Below are 20,018 nucleotides of genomic sequence, written 5' to 3'. Positions count from 1 at the left end.
GCTGAGGTTGCCATTTTACTCTTCCCACTCCTCTGTGGAAATGTACATTTTACTAATTCCTGTCATGGGCTAAATAAGTTATTTTGCCCCCCAGCTCATTCACAGACTTGACTAAATCAGCTTTATTCAGATTTTCTCCTAAAAACACCATTGCCTAAAGCCAATGGCCTTCACCAGGAATTGCAGCTCCAAAATCTGCATGTCTGGGAAGATTTATTTATGGGGAACTACATCCTTCCCACCCCAGTAAAAGCTTTTCAACTGCCTGGCATAGCCATATCAAGATTAGAGTTTGTGAACAGGGCGTCATCTTGCTAACCCTCCTGATGTTTTGCCAGCTCCATCAGTGTTTGCAATGCGCATTTTCTCGGTGCTCTGGTCTGACAGCAGCGGTGGCAGATGGTATTTGTTTAATTCTGCTTGTTCCCAGCATGCACGTGGGCGGCTCTTTGCCGCTCAGGTGGAGCGAGGCACAGACGAGCCAGGACACCCTGCAAAGCTGCAACCATCGGGCATGGTGGGGAAGGAGGTCTGCAGGCCCTCGTGTTTTATCCTGTCTTCTGCCTAGTCTTCTCTATTTTAAAAATGTAGCTCAAGCTTTGCTATGATCAGAGCCTAATCAGTTTATTAGGTTTAAAGATGCAAAGCTTTTTGGAGAGACTTTTTGGAAGGCGAAGGCTGGTCCAGCAGAGGAACGGGGTGAAATGGGTGCAGCAAGGTCTCACAGAGGGCAGTGGGGATGCCTGGTGGAGGTGGTAGCTTCCAGAACTGGCTGCCAACGTGAAGGACCTGTTTTCACCTAGATTTTAACCTTTAAATCTCTTATAAAATGCTCAGCTCTGGATAATTTTTAGAAGTCCTGGCTATCCCGAGCAGGCTGGGCTGGTTTACTTCACTGGCCCCGACACTGCTGTGGTACAGCGGGTTGCAACTCGGGGAGAACATCTCTCCTTTAAATGCACAGGGGAGCATGCCAGGAGGAGAGAGGTTGTGTGTGGTACACGAGGTTGGGTGTGAAAGAGAGGGATGGTGCCAGAGGGGGAAATGTGACCCCATGCTTTATCCTTCCTGATTGCATCTATGATTTCCATTAATGGAAATGTAAGACATTCACTAAATAGTTTGTTTAATCTAAACTTGACATTTAACCCCTGTGGAGACAGGGCGAGCGAGTGGTTTGTTTTCCCTGTTTTGCCCCACCGTGATGCTGGAGCCCCTCTCAGAGATAACGCAGGGGCTGCTTGCTTGCTGGAGCGGCTTGCTGGCTCTTCCTGGTGCAGGTGGGCTAGGAGATGTGGCTGGGGACAGCAGTCCTCTTCCATCTTCTAACCTCCTGCAGCACATGCTGCACCGCCTGCATCAGCCCTCAGCTGCTACCAGCGATGACACATGTGCCAAGCCTGGCTGACCCTCCCCTGGACGCAGGGGAAAGCCGGGAGGGCAGGGGAGCAGGTTCCTAAATGATAAATAAGGGGGTGAAGGAATGACATCCAGCCTAAGCACACTAAGATGTATCCCATGGGAGCCAAAACTGAACTGGGACTGGCCCATCTCTGTCCTGGTGACAGAAATACCTGCAGGGCCGTGGCTTCCCAGGTTGGCCAAGGATTATGCAAGGGATTCTGTCCCAGTGGAAAATCTGCTGGGGCTTGTAAAATGAAGAAAAATCCTTTGGGTAAGCACAGCTCGATCTAAATCTCTTCTTTAGACGTGCCACCTTCTTTCTAAACATGGCATGAAATGGCTTTTGTACTTTTAGATTCCTCTTTCCCAGTTTGGATTTGGATCATATGTTGCAGTGCCCAAAATTAGACCTAGAATGGCGAGCTGTGCATATTAATTTCTTCCTGAAATTGGGCCCCATTGAGGGTCTTTAGCATTTTACTGATAATGCTCCTTTGCCAGCAGAACTAGGCATCGGGCCCAAACATGCCCTTATTAAAACTCACTGGATGTTTTGGTGTGGATTTCAATGGCACCAGCATTTTTTCCCGAAGGGACGCTGGTTTTTTTTCTGTTTTCCTCTACAGCTTAATCTTACAACTGGTTTCTGCTAGCTTCTGCTGATTTCCTTCACAGGACCAGTAGCCTTAGCAATGGGCAAATAAACAGAAATGGTCCTCAAACCTTGCTGCCAACAGGGACAGTTAAAGTAGCAGTTTAGTGCCTACATCTGGAATTTCTTTTACAGTAAATTGACTAGGATCAGGAAGCGTTAGATACCAGCAAATTCCAGGTGATTGCTAGCACATGCAAATGCAGATGAGGAAAGCATCATACCTGGACTTTGGCTCTGGATTTTGCCTTCCCAAATCTTCCAACAAAAATTCTTCATTAGACTTTTTTTTGTCCCATGGAAGAAAATTAGAAAATTACTGGCTTTCAAGTTGGTTCCCTTGCTTGCTTCCAAAATGAAAGCATTGGTTGGAAACATGTGTGCTTGCAAGTGTGCTTGGAAGCAGGGCTACCCCCTCTAACCCAGCTCTTTTTTTTTTTTTTCATTCCTTGAAGGTGCCGAAAGACCCCCCAAGAGCTTTTGATCTTTGAAGCCGTTTTATTACAACACAAAAATTATAAGCACAAGAAAAAAATATTTACTTAAAGAAGGGAAAATACTGAACTCCTGGGTGAGATGAATAAATTAAAAGCTGGAAAATTAATCTCCAACCTGCCCTGTGAGTTCTGGCAGGCTGAGTGTCCTTATGTCCTGTCCTGCTGTGTGCATCCAAGCAAACCCACCCTGGCCTAAAGTGTCCTTTTTACCCAACCTTCCCTAGGTTTGGACCTGGGTAAGCAAGGAGGCTCTGAATGCTTTTGGTGGATTCAGTCTTACTGATTAGAAGTGTAAGATCTGTTACAAACTGCCACACAGTGAAAGCTTGGAAAAGGGGTTTGATAGAGATCTGTGAAGCCATGCAGGGTGTGCTCTTGCCTGTGCACTGTCCCCCCTAAAGTACAGCCCAGAGGATGTCATGGAGTGCAAAATCACAAGGAACTATTTCTTTACAGGGTGCATCAGGAAGGGCACTTGCTGCACCCTAAAACTGTAGAGGCCAAAGATTATAAATGGGCTTAAAGTGGATAGACACATTTATGGGAGACAGAACCACCTGTTCTGGGTGTCCGGGTACAAACAGGGGTTTGGGAGATGGCTGCCTGCTTAGCAGCACACAGTTCAGTGAGATAGACTGAGATGCCCTGGGGAAGGGCCCTTTCTCCATCCCTCATTTCTTACACGCTTCCCCAACGTGTCCTCACTTCCCCTGGGATCCCTTATCCTCCCTCCACGGGGACAAATATGCATCTCTGAGTTCGTTCCCCTTCCCTAATTTGATGTCACTCTTTGAAGTATTGCCAGTGACAGAACTGGCTCCTCTGTATGTCATTGCACAAAAAAAAATGTCCCTCTTTGCCATGGTATTTCGTCTTGCTTGGGGCAACAGATGAGAGAGTTTCCTCTTTCATGGGTTAGCGCTTAGATGCAGAACCCACAATGTTCCCTGGCAGATTATTAAGGCATTAACTATGCTCATTTAATGGTATTGAGATGCAGATAAGATGTAATGCATTATGTATTGTATTCCCCTCTCAGTGTCTGAGCATGTTTTTTTAATGTCAAGGGCAGATGTTTTTGTGCGGTACCTGCTTAGTGGTATTTATGGTGATATTTATTTCAAGGCTACAGTTAATGTCATTGTTCTCTTTTTCGTTACTCTCTGAGATTAAACTGCATGTCTGGCACATCATTTATTCAATTATTAAAACATCTTAATGAAGGTTAACAGCACAGTGCAGCACGGTTGTGCAAAACTGACACACATAAATCTGTCAGGTATTATGTCGGGAAAGGCGACTGAACTGCATCTCCCCAAGTGCAGATGGGGCAGATTAAAAGTGCATGCGAAATAGTGCCAGAAACACAGCTCTGAACACAATCCGTCTGGGAACCAGAGCTGGAGAAATGGAAAAAGGGCTATAACAGGTCTCCCTGGTTTCAGCTGCCAGGAAGCGCTTAGTAGTGGTGTGGCGTTTTGGGTTTCTCTCTTGCTGATGTTGGGTAAACCCTTCTGTGCTTTGAAAGACCAGCTCCGGGGCAGGTAATTCTCTGAACATGTCTGGTTAGGCTCTCCGGGGCTTTATGGGGACACTAGGCGTCTGCGTAGCCACAGGGAACTCTTTTTGTGGCCATGCAGACAGAGGAGTCCTGCCTCTACAGGATCTCCAAGGTGGTGAGGGTGGCGTGGGCTGACCCACCAGTAGAGGTATCCTGCAGTGCCTGTGGTGGAGCTCAGGGCTGCAGCAAAGGAGTCCCAACCCCTTACTTGCTTTGGGAAAAGGCTCACAACACTGCAGGAAAGCCCTGGCAGCATCCTTGCCACAGCAGCTACTGGGATAGTGTTCCAGTTTTTTTGTTCACTTGGCAAATATGTGTTGAAGCCTGGGGAAAATGCTAAATGCCTTCATTGTTGTTTTACATGGTATTGTTATGGAATGAGTTAAATTTCCAAATGCATCTGGAGTCAGGGAAATTCTGTAGCTGTCTCTGAGGTATCTACAGCTGACATGCCACCTAATGCCTTGATCACAGGCTAAAGGGCTTGTTGGTTCAGTTCTACTTCATCAAAACGAGGATGATGTTTGTGTTTCACAGCAAATATCTGTGGCCATCACAAAACGTTTAAATGACACTTTTTCATCCCCCAGCCTTGGGTGAGGGCCATTGGATTCATGTGTAGTGCAGGAAGTAAACAGAAGTCCTTCTTGCTCAGCAGTTTGTTGATGTGTTGCCAATTGCAGCTACGTTTGTTGCCCAATGGCACAACACTTAATTGAATCGTTACCGTGTTAATTTGTTAATCAACTCATTATGATCTATTAATGACTCTGGAGCAGTAAAGGTTTTCCAGCCCAGGATATGCCAATATCCTGGGGAATTACTGCTGTATGAGCCAGTCGGAATGATCCTCAGTAAATCAAGTAATGCTGGCGTACACTGTAGTTTGCACAGAGGGGGTTATTTAAGATTATACATATGTCTTAGACATGGAAGCCAAAGTCAGCAGCAAAGGTATTTGTCTTCTTCCAGAGGTATTCCTGTGTCCTTTGCTTGTTCTATTAGATTTAATTATTTCATTAGTTTCTCTTGAGATGAAATGATTTGTCCCAAAGCTCAAGGGCCCATAACGTCCTCATGCAGTTCAATAGCTGTTCATTGACCCCCTTCACAGTCCTGCAAGCGTTACCGTTACCTGCTAGTTCAGTGGTGGTCCTGCTAACATCACGACTCCCCTCCTCAGAGGTAATTAATCACTTTCTGCCTCATTCTCTCCAGTTTATTTACACGCTGCAGTGGTAGAGCCCAAAAAAGGGTCATGTGAAGAGAAAACACTCCTGAGTATAATGTTGGTATGGTTGTGAGGACACTGTTGCACTTATTTCTTCACTGCACATCTGCAGATCACTGGCTTTCCAATGATGCTGTCCTGGCTCAGATTGATGGCACGGAAGACAGAGTCCTGCACCAGCAACTCGCTCATCTTTCGCTCTGTTCAATCAGGTTTGGGAAACCATAAAATAGAACTTTCAAGCATATAAAGATCATCAGGGTAGAACATTTACCCAGATGTAATGGGGAAGTAACGAGTGTTGTTGATACAAAGGAAAGCTCTCCATCACTCCAGTTTAAGTCCCAAAGGCAATGCTCCGTGACACTTCAAAAATATAAATAGTGTAGTGAGAATAAATGTAATATACGGGCTTTGCCAATGCAAATGAAAAGCAATTATCCCAAATCACAGTCCCAAATTTATAAGCAGGCAGTATAATTTGAGAAACTGAAATCTGATGTTGCTAAATCAAATTCCTGTAATTCCACTGGGCATTAAGCACATAATAAGATTACACTGTGCACTGAGCATGTCCTTGTTAAATCTGCTGGCTATTGCATTTTTATTGCTCTCCTGGGGGTTTATTAAGTTTACACTTCCAGTAAAAGGTGATGTTTTCACAGTGTCTTTGGTACGCTGGCCGCACAAGTCTGTCTGCAGCAGGCAGAATTGTTAAGTCATATAATTTGCTTACATCCCTTGGCGGCTCAATTGGAAGAAAAAGGCAATTAAAAGATATCATGCAGTTGTATATAACCAAATAAAAAAACATAATAATGAATCTACTGTACTGTAATCAGTAAGGAAAGGCAGCCATGCATAATGGTGAGGTTTAGCCATGAGACAGCTAAATTGATGAGTTCTCCCGTTAGATTTTGTTTTGAATGCCTGAATAGTGGTGCTAATATGATGATATCTGTGATTTATATACAAAAGTGACCTTGAGACTAGCTGCTATCCAAAAAATCAGGAATAATAAGATTTCCATGCAACAGGCTGTCTGTGGTCTTGGAAAATGGATGAGAGGGCAGGGAGAACAACAGGTAGCTTGGATATTGGCCAGTTACCAATATCCCTGGGAATGTCCCTGGGAGCAGCACAGTATTTCCTAAGAAGGACCCAGACATGAAATGTGCCATTTTAGAAGGAGGCAGAAAGCTAAGAAGAAATAAATTCCCTGCCAACAAACCAATGCAAACCAAAATGAATGCAGCAGAGACACCAAAGAACTGCTGTTCCCAGTGCACCCTGCTTTGGTTGCCTATGAGCACTTAGCATGGGCATCCTTGCAGGACCTTGTCAGCGTTCAGATGTGCTACAGATGTGCTCTCCTGGCGTTTGATTCCCTCCTGATCTCTAACAGGGGTTGGTTTAAACTTTTGGGTGTGAAAGTCTCCTTGAAAATGCCTATCATTAATCAGGTTAATGCTGGATAAGCTTGATAGACGCATTCGTTTACATTTTAAATCTTTGCCATTGTGGCTGGGACAATTCCTATGGCTGTGAATAGGCATTGTAAAACTGTGGGTTTGGATCTGTCCTAAGAAGTAACATTGTTTTATTCGCTGGGAGCTTATAACATTATCCTGTAATATTTAAATCTGAGTGATTTTGTTGGGTTGTCTTTTTTTTTCCCCTAGTAAGTTCACTTTCCAGAACAATTTTTCAGACAGGGTTTCAAGAACATCTCCAAGTCTGCATCTGGACACCTTGCTCTTATAGTTGAATTTTGTCAGAAAAGGACAGGCCAATTGTGCATTCATCTCTGTGAATCAAGATAATTCTGCTAAGCAGGACTTGCGATAGCAGCATGAGAACGGTGGACCCTGTGGCCACTTGGAGAGCCCAAAACTTTTGCTTAAGACCAGGTCTGAATTAGAAAGAGACTCTTTCTCTGGCATGCTCTCGTAGTTTCCAGCAGCCAACTCGTGGAAGATTTTTTGCCTTGCTTGGAAAAAAGAATTATATATTTATATGATTTCTGATGTATATAGAAAGATTCCTGGACTGACTTTTTCTTGCATCACTTTTTGTTTTCTACACCCACAGATACGGCATTACAGAGCCAAGCACATGTGAGGTCAGAGTTTCGCTTGCAGAGTGTCCCACAGCTCACACCAGCTTGTGTGGAAAAAGTGATGGAGGGTCACTTATCATGCACTGAATGCTGCAGCTCTCTGCAGGGACTCACTTTGTTCTGGATTTAAAGGTTTGCAACCTGGAGCGATTTCATGTGTCTCAATCCACATGTTCTCTAGCCAGTCACCAGCTATTCCTGATGTTTGAGTGTCAAGGCCAAGGTTTGCTTCAAAACTGCCTGGGCAATTCTTGAGGTTTCTGTCTGAAACGGTTGCAAACAGCCTGGTTTCCCAGGGACAGGTGCACCAAGACTTTGACTGAATTCTTCCATTGTTTGAGATTTACTGCTGGCAATGGACGAGTTCCTTTGGGAAGGCCTTAACATGAGCTGACAGTAACTCACCAGAAGTTTGGCACGGTTTTACCTGAGGGAACTCTAAACCAGCAAGCCTTCCCATGATGGAATATGCCAGAGGTCACAGAGCAATTAGGATTAGGGTTACAAATGTGTTTGTTAGTGTCAGGACAACTATCTCTTCTATCTCTTTCAGATGGGCATCTTAAGACATGTACTTTGGAAGACTTACTGTGAGAAGGAAGAGCTTGAACCATAAACCTCGTGAGTGCTGTCTGTGCTCCTCAAGTGTTGATAACATGTTGTCCAGGATAGACTGGAACTGGCTTTTCACTCTCTTTTCCACAACAAAGCCTAGGAAGTATCTGAGGAAGCTAGGAGAAACTCAGAGCAAACAAAAGGATGTGCACCTTCCCACAATAGGCTGTTGCCTGTGGAAAAACCACAGCCCCTTGACCAACTGTGGATACAGATGCCAAAAAATTGATGGGGGCTGCAGGGAACACTAAGTAAGTTAATGCAAGAGAGATCCATCCACCCAGGGCTGCTAACTGCACAGGAACCACAACTGTCTTGGGAATCCCTTGTGCTGAAAATGGCTGGAAGCTGCAGAAATATCCGTAAGTGCTTCCCTGAGCTTAGACTCTTTCCTAGCCATCCCCTCTTGGATTACGCTGATCTGTGTTCTGGCGGCTATGGCCACTTCGGTGGTTTGTTGTGCTACAGCCTCCCTCCCACATTTGGGCTTCAGGGGCAGAAAGCAGCCCCTTGTTGTGTCCTCCCTCCTCTTCCTCCCTCCCCCAACATGCTGCGTCTGATATGTGGGATCAGAAGCATGCAATCCTGTTGCATGACCTTGTGCATGGCGCATCTCTCATCGGGAAAGAAGGTGCAAGGTGTGTGCTCAGATAACACTGCCAGAAAACTATCCCAGAGGGAAGGTAGTTTTTATTGATGACCCCAGTTCAACATGTTAGCCATAACTCAGTTCATGCCTGCTCAGGGGCAGTGCTTTTTCTTTGAAAGAAAGAGATGTAGCTTTTCATGAGGACAACATTTGTGTCTCTGTTCCATCGAAGAAAGATGAGGATCTTGCATGTCTGTCCGTGCTGTAATCAGTTTATTGCTTTATGGGATCCAGAGCTCCCCAGGAAAGTGTCATGGATTGTGTCATGGTGCCCACTACTTGCATGGAGACCTTTGATTCAGCTGGCAGACATAAAAAGAAGACAAAATGTGTTTAGCCAGAATGCTCTGAAATGACTGCATGTGCGCAGCTGCAAAAAGAGCAAATGGTAATTGAGCCAAGAGTGGAAATTATTGGCAGCGGGGTCTGCATTCATGTGTGCTTCATATTTTATTCCTGATTTGTAATTTCTTTACCAGCTGCATGACGTAGCTTGCTATGTCACTGTTATGTTCTCACCTAACTGTTGTCCACCCTGATGCCTTCCCAGGGCTCTCCTGAGACCATGCCCGATGACATGCTTGACATCGGCCTCCATGGTCCAAGAGCTGGGGAGGTGCTTTTGAGTATGCTCCAAACATAAATATTTGGGGTGATGTAGTGGAGTAGGAAATTCCTCTGTACACTTTACCTCAGGTCTGGAGAAGCTGGAAACACACTGGAAGCTCAGGAACAGGGGCCAAAATCATAAAACCAAAGCCATCAAGGGAAAGCTGTTTCAAGCTGCAGTCTAACTTGTACAACCCAGTCAGTAAATCCCCACCTCAAAGCTTGATAAAATTGTCCTGACAAGACAGATGTTCTCCTCAGTCTACGTCTTCCTCCTCCTCTCATCATCAGTGGGGCCGAGAGCTTATTTACAGAGCTAATGTCCATCACGTGCTGGTTTATTACCTCTTTCACCCTCTCCTGCTGAGAAGGGCTGGACGCAGGGTGCAGGCTGCAGTTTGTGCACAGGGCAGCTGGCATGGGAATGGTTAACAGCCACTTCTTTGCAGCTCAAGTCATTTTTACAGAAACAACAAGAGCTGACTAGCCAGCAGAGGGACAAGGAAATACTCATAAAAATACGACCCTAGATTAAGTGGTGCTGCAGTCTGCTCTCCACTTGCTGTGGATAGCTTGACATTACTCCAGGAGCAGAGAGCTGAAGAAGCAGATCCTTGCCATTTCCTAGTCTTCAAGTGGGTTTTTCCTGTCTTTGCATAAGCAACTTTAATGACGGAGCTCCTGCCAAGCCAGATTGACCATGCTTGGTCCCAGATTTTGGGTCTCCAGTGGGTACACCGGTCAGAAATACTGGCACAAGACAGACGCAGATCAAGAGTCCCAGCGGTGCTGGTAGATGCTCCCATTGGCTTCCAAAGTCTCAGTTTGTAGGATGAAAGGGGAAAAGAAAGATGCATTTTCTGGCTTGTTAAATCACAGGATTTCTGCTGGGCAAAGGAGATGTCAAAGCTCCTAGCCTTACAGCAGTGAGGAGACCAATGGATCGCAGCAAGCTGGAAGTTTGAAACAAAGTGCCTTCTTGTAATGAACTGTTTTTCCAGAAAGTTGTTCTGCAGACTGTCTGGAGTCTGCACACAAACCTTCCCCGGTCCCAGCACGGCCCACAAATCTCTGCCTGGGCTGCTTTAGCTCAGAGTTCAGGAGTCAAACAGAATTATTTCCTCAGTGGGGATGAAATCCTGGTCCTGCTCACCCTGAAGCCAAAGCTCCTTTTACTGTTACCAGCGAGCCCCTGCAGGAGCTCTGCACATTTATTACAGCATTTTGCAGCATCCCCCCTGCTCGTGGCCAGGTGCTGCCCCTTTCTCCCAGGAACGCGGACGGGAGCCTGGTGCCCAGAGCCACGCTGGTGTAATCCACTGCTGGGGACTGCTGAGGAGGTGGGAACGGTTTTTCCCTTAAAGGCAGGACCTCAGCAGGGACCTGCAGGGCTCCCCTATATATAACCAAAAGCCCCGGGGTAATTCATGAGCTTTGCACCTGGATGAGTGGGTGCTGCTGACCCGGCATCTCTGAGAGCCGTCGCAGCGGACTTGGGCTGTGTTTTGCCGGGTGCCAGCAGAACAGAAGGCACACTGACTTTTCAGGCTTTTCTGCTTCTCTCTCTGTTCCTGCAAACTGCAGAGCCACTACCTCTCACGCTGAGCTCTAGTGTTTTGGAAGGTGTGATTTCTGTGGAAGTTGTGAGTTTTTGTTGTAAGTCTTCCCTCCCTCCCTTGGGATGGCAGAGGGGTTCATACAAATATAGCACAGGTTTATTTTAAAGGTTGGAACAGCAAAGTGCAGGAGTACGTTCTACAAAGAATAAGAAACAGATCCTAACTGTACCATTAATTTGCCTTATAAGACATGAAGCTTTTTATATTATTTTTAAAAATTCTTGGGGGAAGCTTATGGCTTACAAGTTATAAAATCCTGAGCCTGCTGTTGCTAGATTAGCTCTCTGAGTTAGAGACAGAGAGGGGATGCTGCTTTTACAGGCACCACAGGAGTCTTATGCACTCACCTTCAGTGACAGGAGCACGTGGGGGTGAAATCCCCCCACAGATGGATGTGTCTCTGGAAAGCCTCTGCTGCTGTGTTGCGTTTTGCACATGGGTCTTTCTGGATACTTTCCTTACCCTTTTCAGGGGTGTTGGTTTTTTTTACTCCCACAGAGAAGTTCACCCCCTTAGCCATCGATACAGCCTGTCAGGCCATCGCCTTTCAAGCCCTGGTGGATGATTTTGAGACCAATACATACTGCTTGAATTTGAGATTTTGTCTGGGCTCTCCTATGTTCCACTGTTAATAAGCGTGAGGAGGAGAAGGATAATGTTTGGTATACCAGTTCCTGGTGCTCTAAATAACTTCTAGGGGAATGATGTGCCTTTGGCATCAGGTGTCTGTGGGCTGCATCTCTCCTGCTTGAGCCCAGCTGTGTGCCTGTGCTTCTGTCTGACAGCGAGGGAAGTTTTTCCCTTCGGCTGTTTGCAGAGTTCTTGAATTTGCACATACAAACCCTCCTGGGCCCAACACTCGCAGCTTTGGTTCCTGCCCTGAGGGTAGGACGTGGCAGAGTGTCCTGGAGCTGCCCCATTTCCTTCCAACCCTATAACTCAGAGTGAGACACGTAAAGATTTCCATATGCAGCAGGCAGGGACACATGCAACAGCCTTCAGGGGGAAGGATGCCGTTCAGGAGCCATGGGCTACCTTGGCGCTCAACACTGCTCTCTGTTACAGAGGATTAATTTGGATTCAGACACGATTTAATGCAATCTCAGCTCTTCCGTACTTTCTGTTCTCCATTTTCCGCTGCATTTCCCCATGGTAGGTTTGTAGCGGAGCCTCTGCATGGTCGCAGAGGGGTCCCAGTGCTGCTGGGCTGGTGTCGAAGCTCCGACCTGCAGCCGAGCATGGGGCGCTTCCTGTCGCTCTCACGCACTCTCCCCTCTTTCCAGCTCTACAGCTTTTTCCCAGGGGCCTGCCCAGGTCTGGTGCCCTTCCAGTCCATTTGCACCACCAAGCATCAACAAGCGTGGTGAGCTGCTGTCTCCTGGGTGCGAGTCCTCAGCAGCTGTGGGTGAGGTGTGAAGATGGGGAAAACCTGGCAGCCACCAGAAGTCATGCCACTTCCGCTGTGTTTTCAGATGAACTCAATGGTGCTTAGCAATAAATAAAATTGATGCCAGGTTTCAGCAAGCTGTTCCCTGTCTGAGCTGGGCTGTGCTCGTTCCTGCTGAATCATAAAGCTGGTGCCACAGGGATGGAGGCAAAACAGCACACAGAGAGATGAAACTCATGAAAAAGGGGCAAAGTATAGCTGCAAAGAGGGGCCAGTTGTGGTTTGGGCCTCCTTAATGGTCCCATGGCCTACTTTGTGTTTTGCTGTGATTAATTCATCCTCATGCTTGGCACTGGCTGTGGCTCCTGAGACATTTGGGGGTCTCTTGGGACTGTTGCTGTGACCTCCTGTGCCACGGGGGTCTCAGTCTGTGTGTCCCTTAGGTATTCTCAGACTGTGGCTCTGCAGATGTCCTGTGCCCCTGGAAGGAGATAATAAATGAGCGGGCAATGTCCACCTGGCCAAGGTGGCAGGACCCAGTGCACTTCTGTTTGGTTTCTCCTAAGAGCCGTGTCCTTCCTCTCTAGACACCATAACGTGGAAAGGATGTGGATTGTAGCAGGAAGATGTGTCTGAGCCTACGTGAGCCCAACGGGCTACTTCTGGGTATGCTGCAGCTTGGTCAGCCTTTGAACACAGACTCAAGCACCTCTGCCAGGAGGATGTACACATGTGCTTCTCTTGTGCACTGGAGAACGGTGTAGACATCTCAAAGCTGCCATGCACAGGTGAACACTGCTGCATAACCCTATGCAAATGCCATACCAGTATAAAACATCTTTAACACTTTGGGCAGTCAATCTCCATGGAGCTGGTCTGCACTCAATTTCTCTCTAAATACACTACTAAGGGAGAAGAGGTGAAGCTGGCGGGGAGCAGATGACCTAAAATTTAAATGCACGGAGAGCCAAAACCTTGCCTTTTTCCTGAAGATGGTAAGTTGGATACTGCATCGGAGACACCAGAGGTACCGAATACCTTCTCCAGGTGTCTCTATTAGGAATAGGAGTCAAATTTATCTTCTGCCCTTTCTCACTCTCTCTCATGCAAGACATGCACCCCCAGTTACCATTGCTTTTAAAGACTTAGGATCACTCTCTCCAGGTGGTACATAATTTTTTTTTTAACAAAGTGACAGTATAAATACTTCTGCAAAGTTGAACTGGAATTTCATGCAGGTTTAGCTATGTACCTTGAGATCCAGCCTCCCCATGCCATAGGGGACTGATCCATAGCATGCAGCGCTGGCTTGCTTCAAACACTGGAGCTGAGAAAGAACTTGTAAGGGGGACAGTAAAACACCTGTGTTTTGCCTGTAGGAATCCTTGTCGCTGGCAGTTTGGAAGAAGAGGTCTCTGCTGGGAAGGGATGAACCAGAGGTGCATTGGGGTAAAGGGACAGTCAGGACCAGCCAGCTATGACACTCCTTGCAGCCTCCCAGGTGTGTGACCGGCTCCCAAGGTCCCTAAATGTGAGTTGCTTCCCGCCTCCCCACACATCCAGACCCCAAAACCTTCAGGTCTGCAGAAGACTGAGCTGGAGTTAACCACCAGCATGCACAAAATGGTCCTGTTTTCTCAGCAGGAATGTCCATCGGTTCCTGGCTGGGATCTAACCACCAAAGCTGCTGCTGTGCTGTTCGATCAGCAGGACAGCTGCTATTGATTTTTATTTCATGCCCAATGATAGAGATGGTGCACGTGGGAAACTCTGAAAGGAGACATAAATAATAAACTAAGAAAAGCTGTAGTGCTGGAGTGAACGAAAAGCAGTCTGGCATTTACTGGAAAGCAGAGTTTAGCGGGTCATTTTTCAACACAAAGACAGTTTTGCTACAGAAAATGTCGGGCCTGCTTTTGCTGTTAGTTATGCAAGTGGAATTTGGAAGCAGCACTGGGCCAGTAGAGAAAGCGGGGTCAGAGTCAGCCCTGCTGCTTTTTGTGTGCCTTTTCTCATGCTACAGCAACAGTGCATGTCAGGCAGGAATGGTTTGCTGTCGCTGCCAAATACCCTGGTTAACGATGGCTCTGCTGATCAATTAGCAACCACAATCAACTGCTTAGCAATTAGGTTTGTTAAAAACAAGATTTTTTCCTTTGGGGAATGAAGTAAATTCTCTTTCTTGTTCACTGTTCAGGTAGATTTACTAAGTGCCGGATGGTTTGAAAGGGAGGGAGGCCCAAGAGGGGGTTTGTTTAACGCAGTATGAGTTCATAATATAAAGCAAAAGGCTTGCCAGCTGTCCTGAACCAAAATTATATGCTCCTTCTCTCCTGTCCAGCACCTTTTATTTGGGAGATACTGCAAAATGCTGTGCAAGAACAAGGTCATGTGCCAGGGGATGAGTGAGAAAAAGGGGCATGTCATTTCTGAGACAACTGGATCCAGCATGTCCCTCTGTACACGGTCTGGGTCTTGTTGCTGGGATTCGCCAGAGCTGCAGGTCCTGTCCTGGACCCCACCAGAAGAGCCACAAGCTGTAGGTGAGACCTTTGCTTTCCTCAAGAGGATCCATTTGGGATCAACACAGAGTTCCCCACATGTGCTCACAGCTACACCATGCTGGGAACAACCGACCCGCGGTTTCCACAGTTTTCCGTCGACAACCTTCACTTTAGTGGAGAACAAAAGAGGAAGAGTTATGTCTAGAGCTAAGCAGGCTGCGGACAGAGTGAGGAAAGGACCCTGAAAGGTACCTGAGAAAGAGTGGTAGAAAACCTGGAGTGAGCAGGAGGGAGAACTGGAAGAGGGAAACCTGCAGCCTCTGCCTACTGGTGCAGTAGCCTTTGGACCAGGTCATGTTTACGCGTCAGACAGGGTTCAGCTTCACCACTGTGAAGACCCACCTGCACAGATGATGCAGCTCCGGGAGAGGCTGCCCAGACCTCCTGCCCTCGCAAAGCTGCCTGCAGCTTCAGAAATCTCCTGTCCCTCCCAGTTCCCTTTCCTGGCCAGGAGCATTTATCAGTCAATTTGCCCATGGTGCAGATGTCTGTCTGGAACCATAATGACATTTACCAAAGGGGACTAGAAATTGTCACTAGGGGACTGCAAATAATGAAGCCAATGCCTTTTATTGACACATGTGGAAGTTTTTTAATTTGGGATATTGGCTGTCAGAAAATAGAGGTCTTTTGCGGCAGTTTTCCCAGCGAAGCAATATTGTACTTAATTTCAAGGCTTGTGCTTGCATTTAAAAGTGAGCTATTCTCAGCTTTTAGGTTTGGAGTTTCTTCATAGCAATAACATATCAATTCAACATGCGACAAGGATTTGATTTGTCTCTGCTTGCAAACTCCGATGATTTCTGCCAAGGATTTCTTGCTAAGAAAGAACAGGAGCATTTTCATTTTTTCCCCTTCCAAATGCAGTTGTAAGCCAAGCACTTGAGCCTGGACCCTTGGGTACCTGTCAGCCCCCAACTTCTGATTTAGGCATTCTGCTTCCCATTTAGGATACGAAACTTCGTCTTCTTGGGATTCTTTATGTGCTTAAAAGGAGCCATGCTCTTTGCCACCTTGTGTAGTCAGCCAAGAAAACCAAGATCCCTCAGAGAGGGTGATACCTAAAAGCTGAGCATCACAGGTTTAAAGATCAGGAAAACAGCTCCTGTTAGGAGATGATGCAGGTGCAGAGCTCCTTGTACTGCTAAACTCTGCTGGCTGTGTTTAACTCACACAAGAGTCTAGGGAGTCCCCAGCACTCCAAAAAACTGGTGATGGGACTGGATGGTGCAGCAGGAGAGGTTTGCCCAGGTCAGCTTTATTCCCGGCTCTGGCTTCCACCAGGGCTGAGAGGTGCCACTTTGCATCCACATCTTCCCATTGGGAACTGAAAAAAAAAGGGTTATTGACATCTGCCAGGGTTACATCCATTTTGGGGCACATCTGCCGGGATGGCACAGCCCGGGAGGAGGCAGCCTGGCTTATTAATTTTAAGTGTGCTTGAGATGCTGTAGTATGAAAAGCTATCATCATGAAAGCCCTCAGCAGCATGTAATCAGTGCTCAGCCTTACAAAGAGACCTCTGTTGTGCTCAGCCTTTTCCAAAGGCCAGTTACAATCTACATTATTTATGTAGAGAAGTGTTATTAGCCGAGTTTCCTTTATTTTCTTTTTTTTTTTTTTCATGGAAGAATTTTAAGGGAGTTCTTTGTAAGGGGCGCTCAGAGGCTCTGGGACTTTCTCTCTCTCTCTGTTTCCTGGTGGGACCAGATTTTTTATTTATTTATTTATTTTATTTTTTACTGAATATTTCAAATACCAGGAAGCAATATAATGTTAAAGCCAAGCCAGTCAATGCGTAATTGTGGCACCAGTCTAGCTGGTGTGAAGAACGATACTTTCTGTTATTACGAGAGCCTGGGAACTTTAAGAGTTTACCTTTTAACAGCCTCCCTAAGAACATGGGCACACATTAATGGTCAGAACAGGCAATTAAAAGCAAAAATGGCTGACACCCTCAATGGCACAGGACAGGGTTTGCAATGAATTAGACCTAGAAATAGATATTGGCAAAAAGGACCTCCCAATTATTTAAAAGAAAAGAGAAAGAGCTGGTGGCTCGATCATGCATTGCAGAAATCAGTGTGAGTTTTCTCAGCGACTGTGGTAGCTGTGCCTGTGCCTTCAGTTTGTGGAGCAGAGATTTCAGTGAGTTTCCCCCTGCTCATGCCAGGCTGGGCATGCGTATGAGTCCTCCTGCCCAGTGGCTGATTATCCTGGCAGCAAGTTGTTGCAGACAAAAGATGGAGAATGGGACAACCTGCCGGTTTTGGGGTAATCCATAGCAGGTCCAAGGCTGATCTGCTCGGACTCAGCAACCCCTTAAGGCATGTTTTTGCACTTACAGTGAATTATCTGCAAATGGTGTTTTATGGAAGTGGGGCCTTGAGGAACCATGTGTCCTCCCACAGAAGCCACCACAGAAAGGAAGTACCTGCTCAGAGTCTTCTCTCGACAGCGCTGGACTTAATGCATAAGTGCATTAACTCATTAGCACCTTGATTCATCAGGCATTTGGAACGAATGATGGTAAGAAATGGGCATCAGATTTACCAGGGGACTAATGGTCCCATCACTGTAAGATGGTGGAGCTTTGTATCTCGAGGTGCAGCCCAGCGTCCTGCTGAACTGGACCCTGCACCAGGTCCAGGCTGGCTCTGGCCCGGTATGTCTCTGGGCCATTCTCTCCTTCCATGGCATACAGCAGGATTTTTTTCTGCTGTGATTTTTAACCCTCATTTTCTACAAATATTTACAGCATTAATTCCAAATTAGCCTTTCTGTCTTGTGTAATGCATAGAACGAGCTGCTCATTGACTATTCAGAATTTTAAGCAAAAAGCCCTGTCCAATATTTGCTGTAAATATGTATAAATGCTTATTGGATCTTTCCCAGTAGCACCTGTTTCTTCTGATGAGGCCTGTGATATAGAAGAAAAATGCAAACAGGAGCCTTCTAAATAAAATGGCAAATTTAGCCCATGTAGCGTACAGAATACTAATGAGCAATCCGAGGGAGCCGCTGCACATTCATGCATTACCAGCACCGAACAATGACCTTGTTCAAATGTGTGAGAGAAGGGAGTCCTTGCACTTGAGAACAAATAGATGACTCTGATTAAACTGCAGCCACCTCACCTCTCTGGGGACCTTCATAGCCAAGCACGGCAAGATCAAAGAGCTTACGCTTCCAGCAAGGACCTGAATTCAGCTCACGCGCTGCAGTAATTTTGCACCAAGCCCTCCCTTTCCCTGCAGCCCCCCTCAAACCTCACTGTTGCCTTCATTGTCACAGTACGCTGGGTGAGCTCTCATATTAATAAAAATACCAGATTGGCACTCTGTTCCCTCCTGCAGCCTCAAGCTGGTCAATTATTCTGCTTTAATTTCCCCCTTAAACATGCTTTTTATAGGTGCGGGCCTGTGCTGTATTTACGGCTAATAAAGTAATGAAGGGATGCAGCGATAAATTACTCTTCTGTTTAAGGTGGGGATAGGACATGACAAGTACAGGTGGGGATTCAGAGAAGTTTAGTGCATTGCTGCACTTCAGAGAAACATTTTGTTTCCCCCTGGAATGTCTTTGTCTCTCCTTTAGTTTTGCAGCAATTTTGGTGTTTTAGCGTAAGTTTGTCTTTTATTGTGTGACTGAATATGAAAATGCTGAAAGTGTCTTTGTTCAGTAGGTTAATTTTCTTGCTGATGATTAAAAGAAGACAATCATTTAAGACAGCAGCATAAAAATTGCACTTGGGAATTTCACTAGACCAAGAAATAGAGTGGAGAGGTTTTAATAAGGGGCTGTCTAATTTAGATTTCTTTCTTTTTAACCAGAACACGGAAACTGCTTTCCATTATGTAAGATCAATAATAGCATTTTTTAAATCCCATTTTCATATTTAATCATTTGCTTAATATTGGTTCTGGATCTTTCTGCAATTCCAGCATAACTCAAAAATCAAAGGCAGGGATATTTTCTGCAGTGGCTTCCTATGGAAAAAGAGCACTTACATCTTCCAGCAGTGATCGCTGTTGTTCTGTACTGGGGAGAACAAAAAGATGAAGAGCAGAGGAGATGCTGGCATGACCGAGGGTGGAGTATGCAATGGCGTCTGAGTTGTATGTGGACTTTGAGCATCTGCAAAATGACAGGTACCTCTGGACCAGGGAGGGGATTTCTCTCCACACCTCTGTGCAATGTCCACAGCCCAGGGGTCACCGCTGGAGCTGGCACACCTCAAGGAACTCCTGCTCTTAACCCTGAGGTCCCTCTGCTTTGCTGCCAGTCAGTTTTCAATTCAAGCCGATATTCAGAATAGCGATCTTGTTACATATGAAAAATAACTCCAAAACATGATTTGCTTGGGCCAAATGGTCAAAAGCTTCGTATATTATATTACAGAAGGGTTTTTTTTATTTTGTTTTTATTTGACCTCCTTCTCTACGCTCTTGGGTGCAGCCAGACACTGTTTCTAGGGGTTTAGTTTTTAGTGAGTTTACGGGTTTTTAATTCAGAGTGCAGAGGGCCAGAAACATTTCTCCCCTGGAAAAAAGTGCTCTTCACTGTACTCCAGTGGCTGAGACTCCTGTCCATGCTCACAAACATCCATAAGACCTGACATAAAACAGGTAGGGAGCCTCTTGGATGCTCTTATAGGGCAGACCGAGAAAATTCTGGAGCAGGACCCTGTGGAGGACTTTCCCCTCTGGGTCTCCAGGTGCTGTCATGGTTCCACAGCCCATACTTTGCTGGGTGATGTCCTCAGCTCCTAGTGGCAGCCCGGAGTCCTCCAGCCCAGATCAGTCCCCAGTGTCCTGTGGCTGGTGCTTGTCGTGCTTTACTGGGTTTGATATGGGGGGGATGGATGTCTTCAGTGCTGGTGGTGTGTGCAGGCCATCAGAGGCATTAACCCCTCACAGTCACGCTCTGCAGTTCCCTCTTAGAAACTCTCCTAGAAAACTTGTTATAAGTAAGCAAAAGCTGGGCTACCCGGGAGCAAAGAGAGCTTGCTCAGAAACAACATTTGATTTGCAACCTTTCCCTCCCCCAAGTGCTGCGCAGACCAGCCTGTATTATAGATAAGGATGTGGCTTGAGCAGCTATTGAAAATA

The 20,018-nt window shown here is 46.2% G+C and overlaps 1 long non-coding RNA gene across 5 annotated transcripts in view; it reads left to right on the top strand.

The window, feature by feature from the left end:
- Nucleotides 1-19,507, top strand: part of LOC128909681 (uncharacterized) — a 104,756-nt gene extending 85,249 nt beyond the window's left edge. For 2 of the 5 annotated variants that reach the window (XR_008466457.1, XR_008466455.1), the window contains 5 exons: nucleotides 7,437-7,596; nucleotides 8,018-8,441; nucleotides 12,931-13,338; nucleotides 13,723-13,874; nucleotides 14,685-16,606. This is a non-coding gene — a long non-coding RNA (uncharacterized LOC128909681). Of the gene's footprint in view, nucleotides 1-5,467; nucleotides 5,558-7,436; nucleotides 7,597-8,017; nucleotides 8,442-12,930; nucleotides 13,339-13,722; nucleotides 13,875-14,684; nucleotides 16,607-17,254 lie in introns of those variants that run through there. The other 3 variants (XR_008466456.1, XR_008466458.1, XR_008466459.1) reach the window with 3 other exon arrangements.
- Nucleotides 19,508-20,018: the final 511 nt, after the last annotated feature.

The sequence above is a fragment of the Rissa tridactyla genome, chromosome 4, assembly GCF_028500815.1.
Source record: "Rissa tridactyla isolate bRisTri1 chromosome 4, bRisTri1.patW.cur.20221130, whole genome shotgun sequence".
Taxonomy (NCBI): domain Eukaryota; kingdom Metazoa; phylum Chordata; class Aves; order Charadriiformes; family Laridae; genus Rissa; species Rissa tridactyla.
The sequence above is the reverse complement of the archived record's forward strand: the minus strand, read 5'-3'. Positions and strand labels throughout refer to the sequence as shown.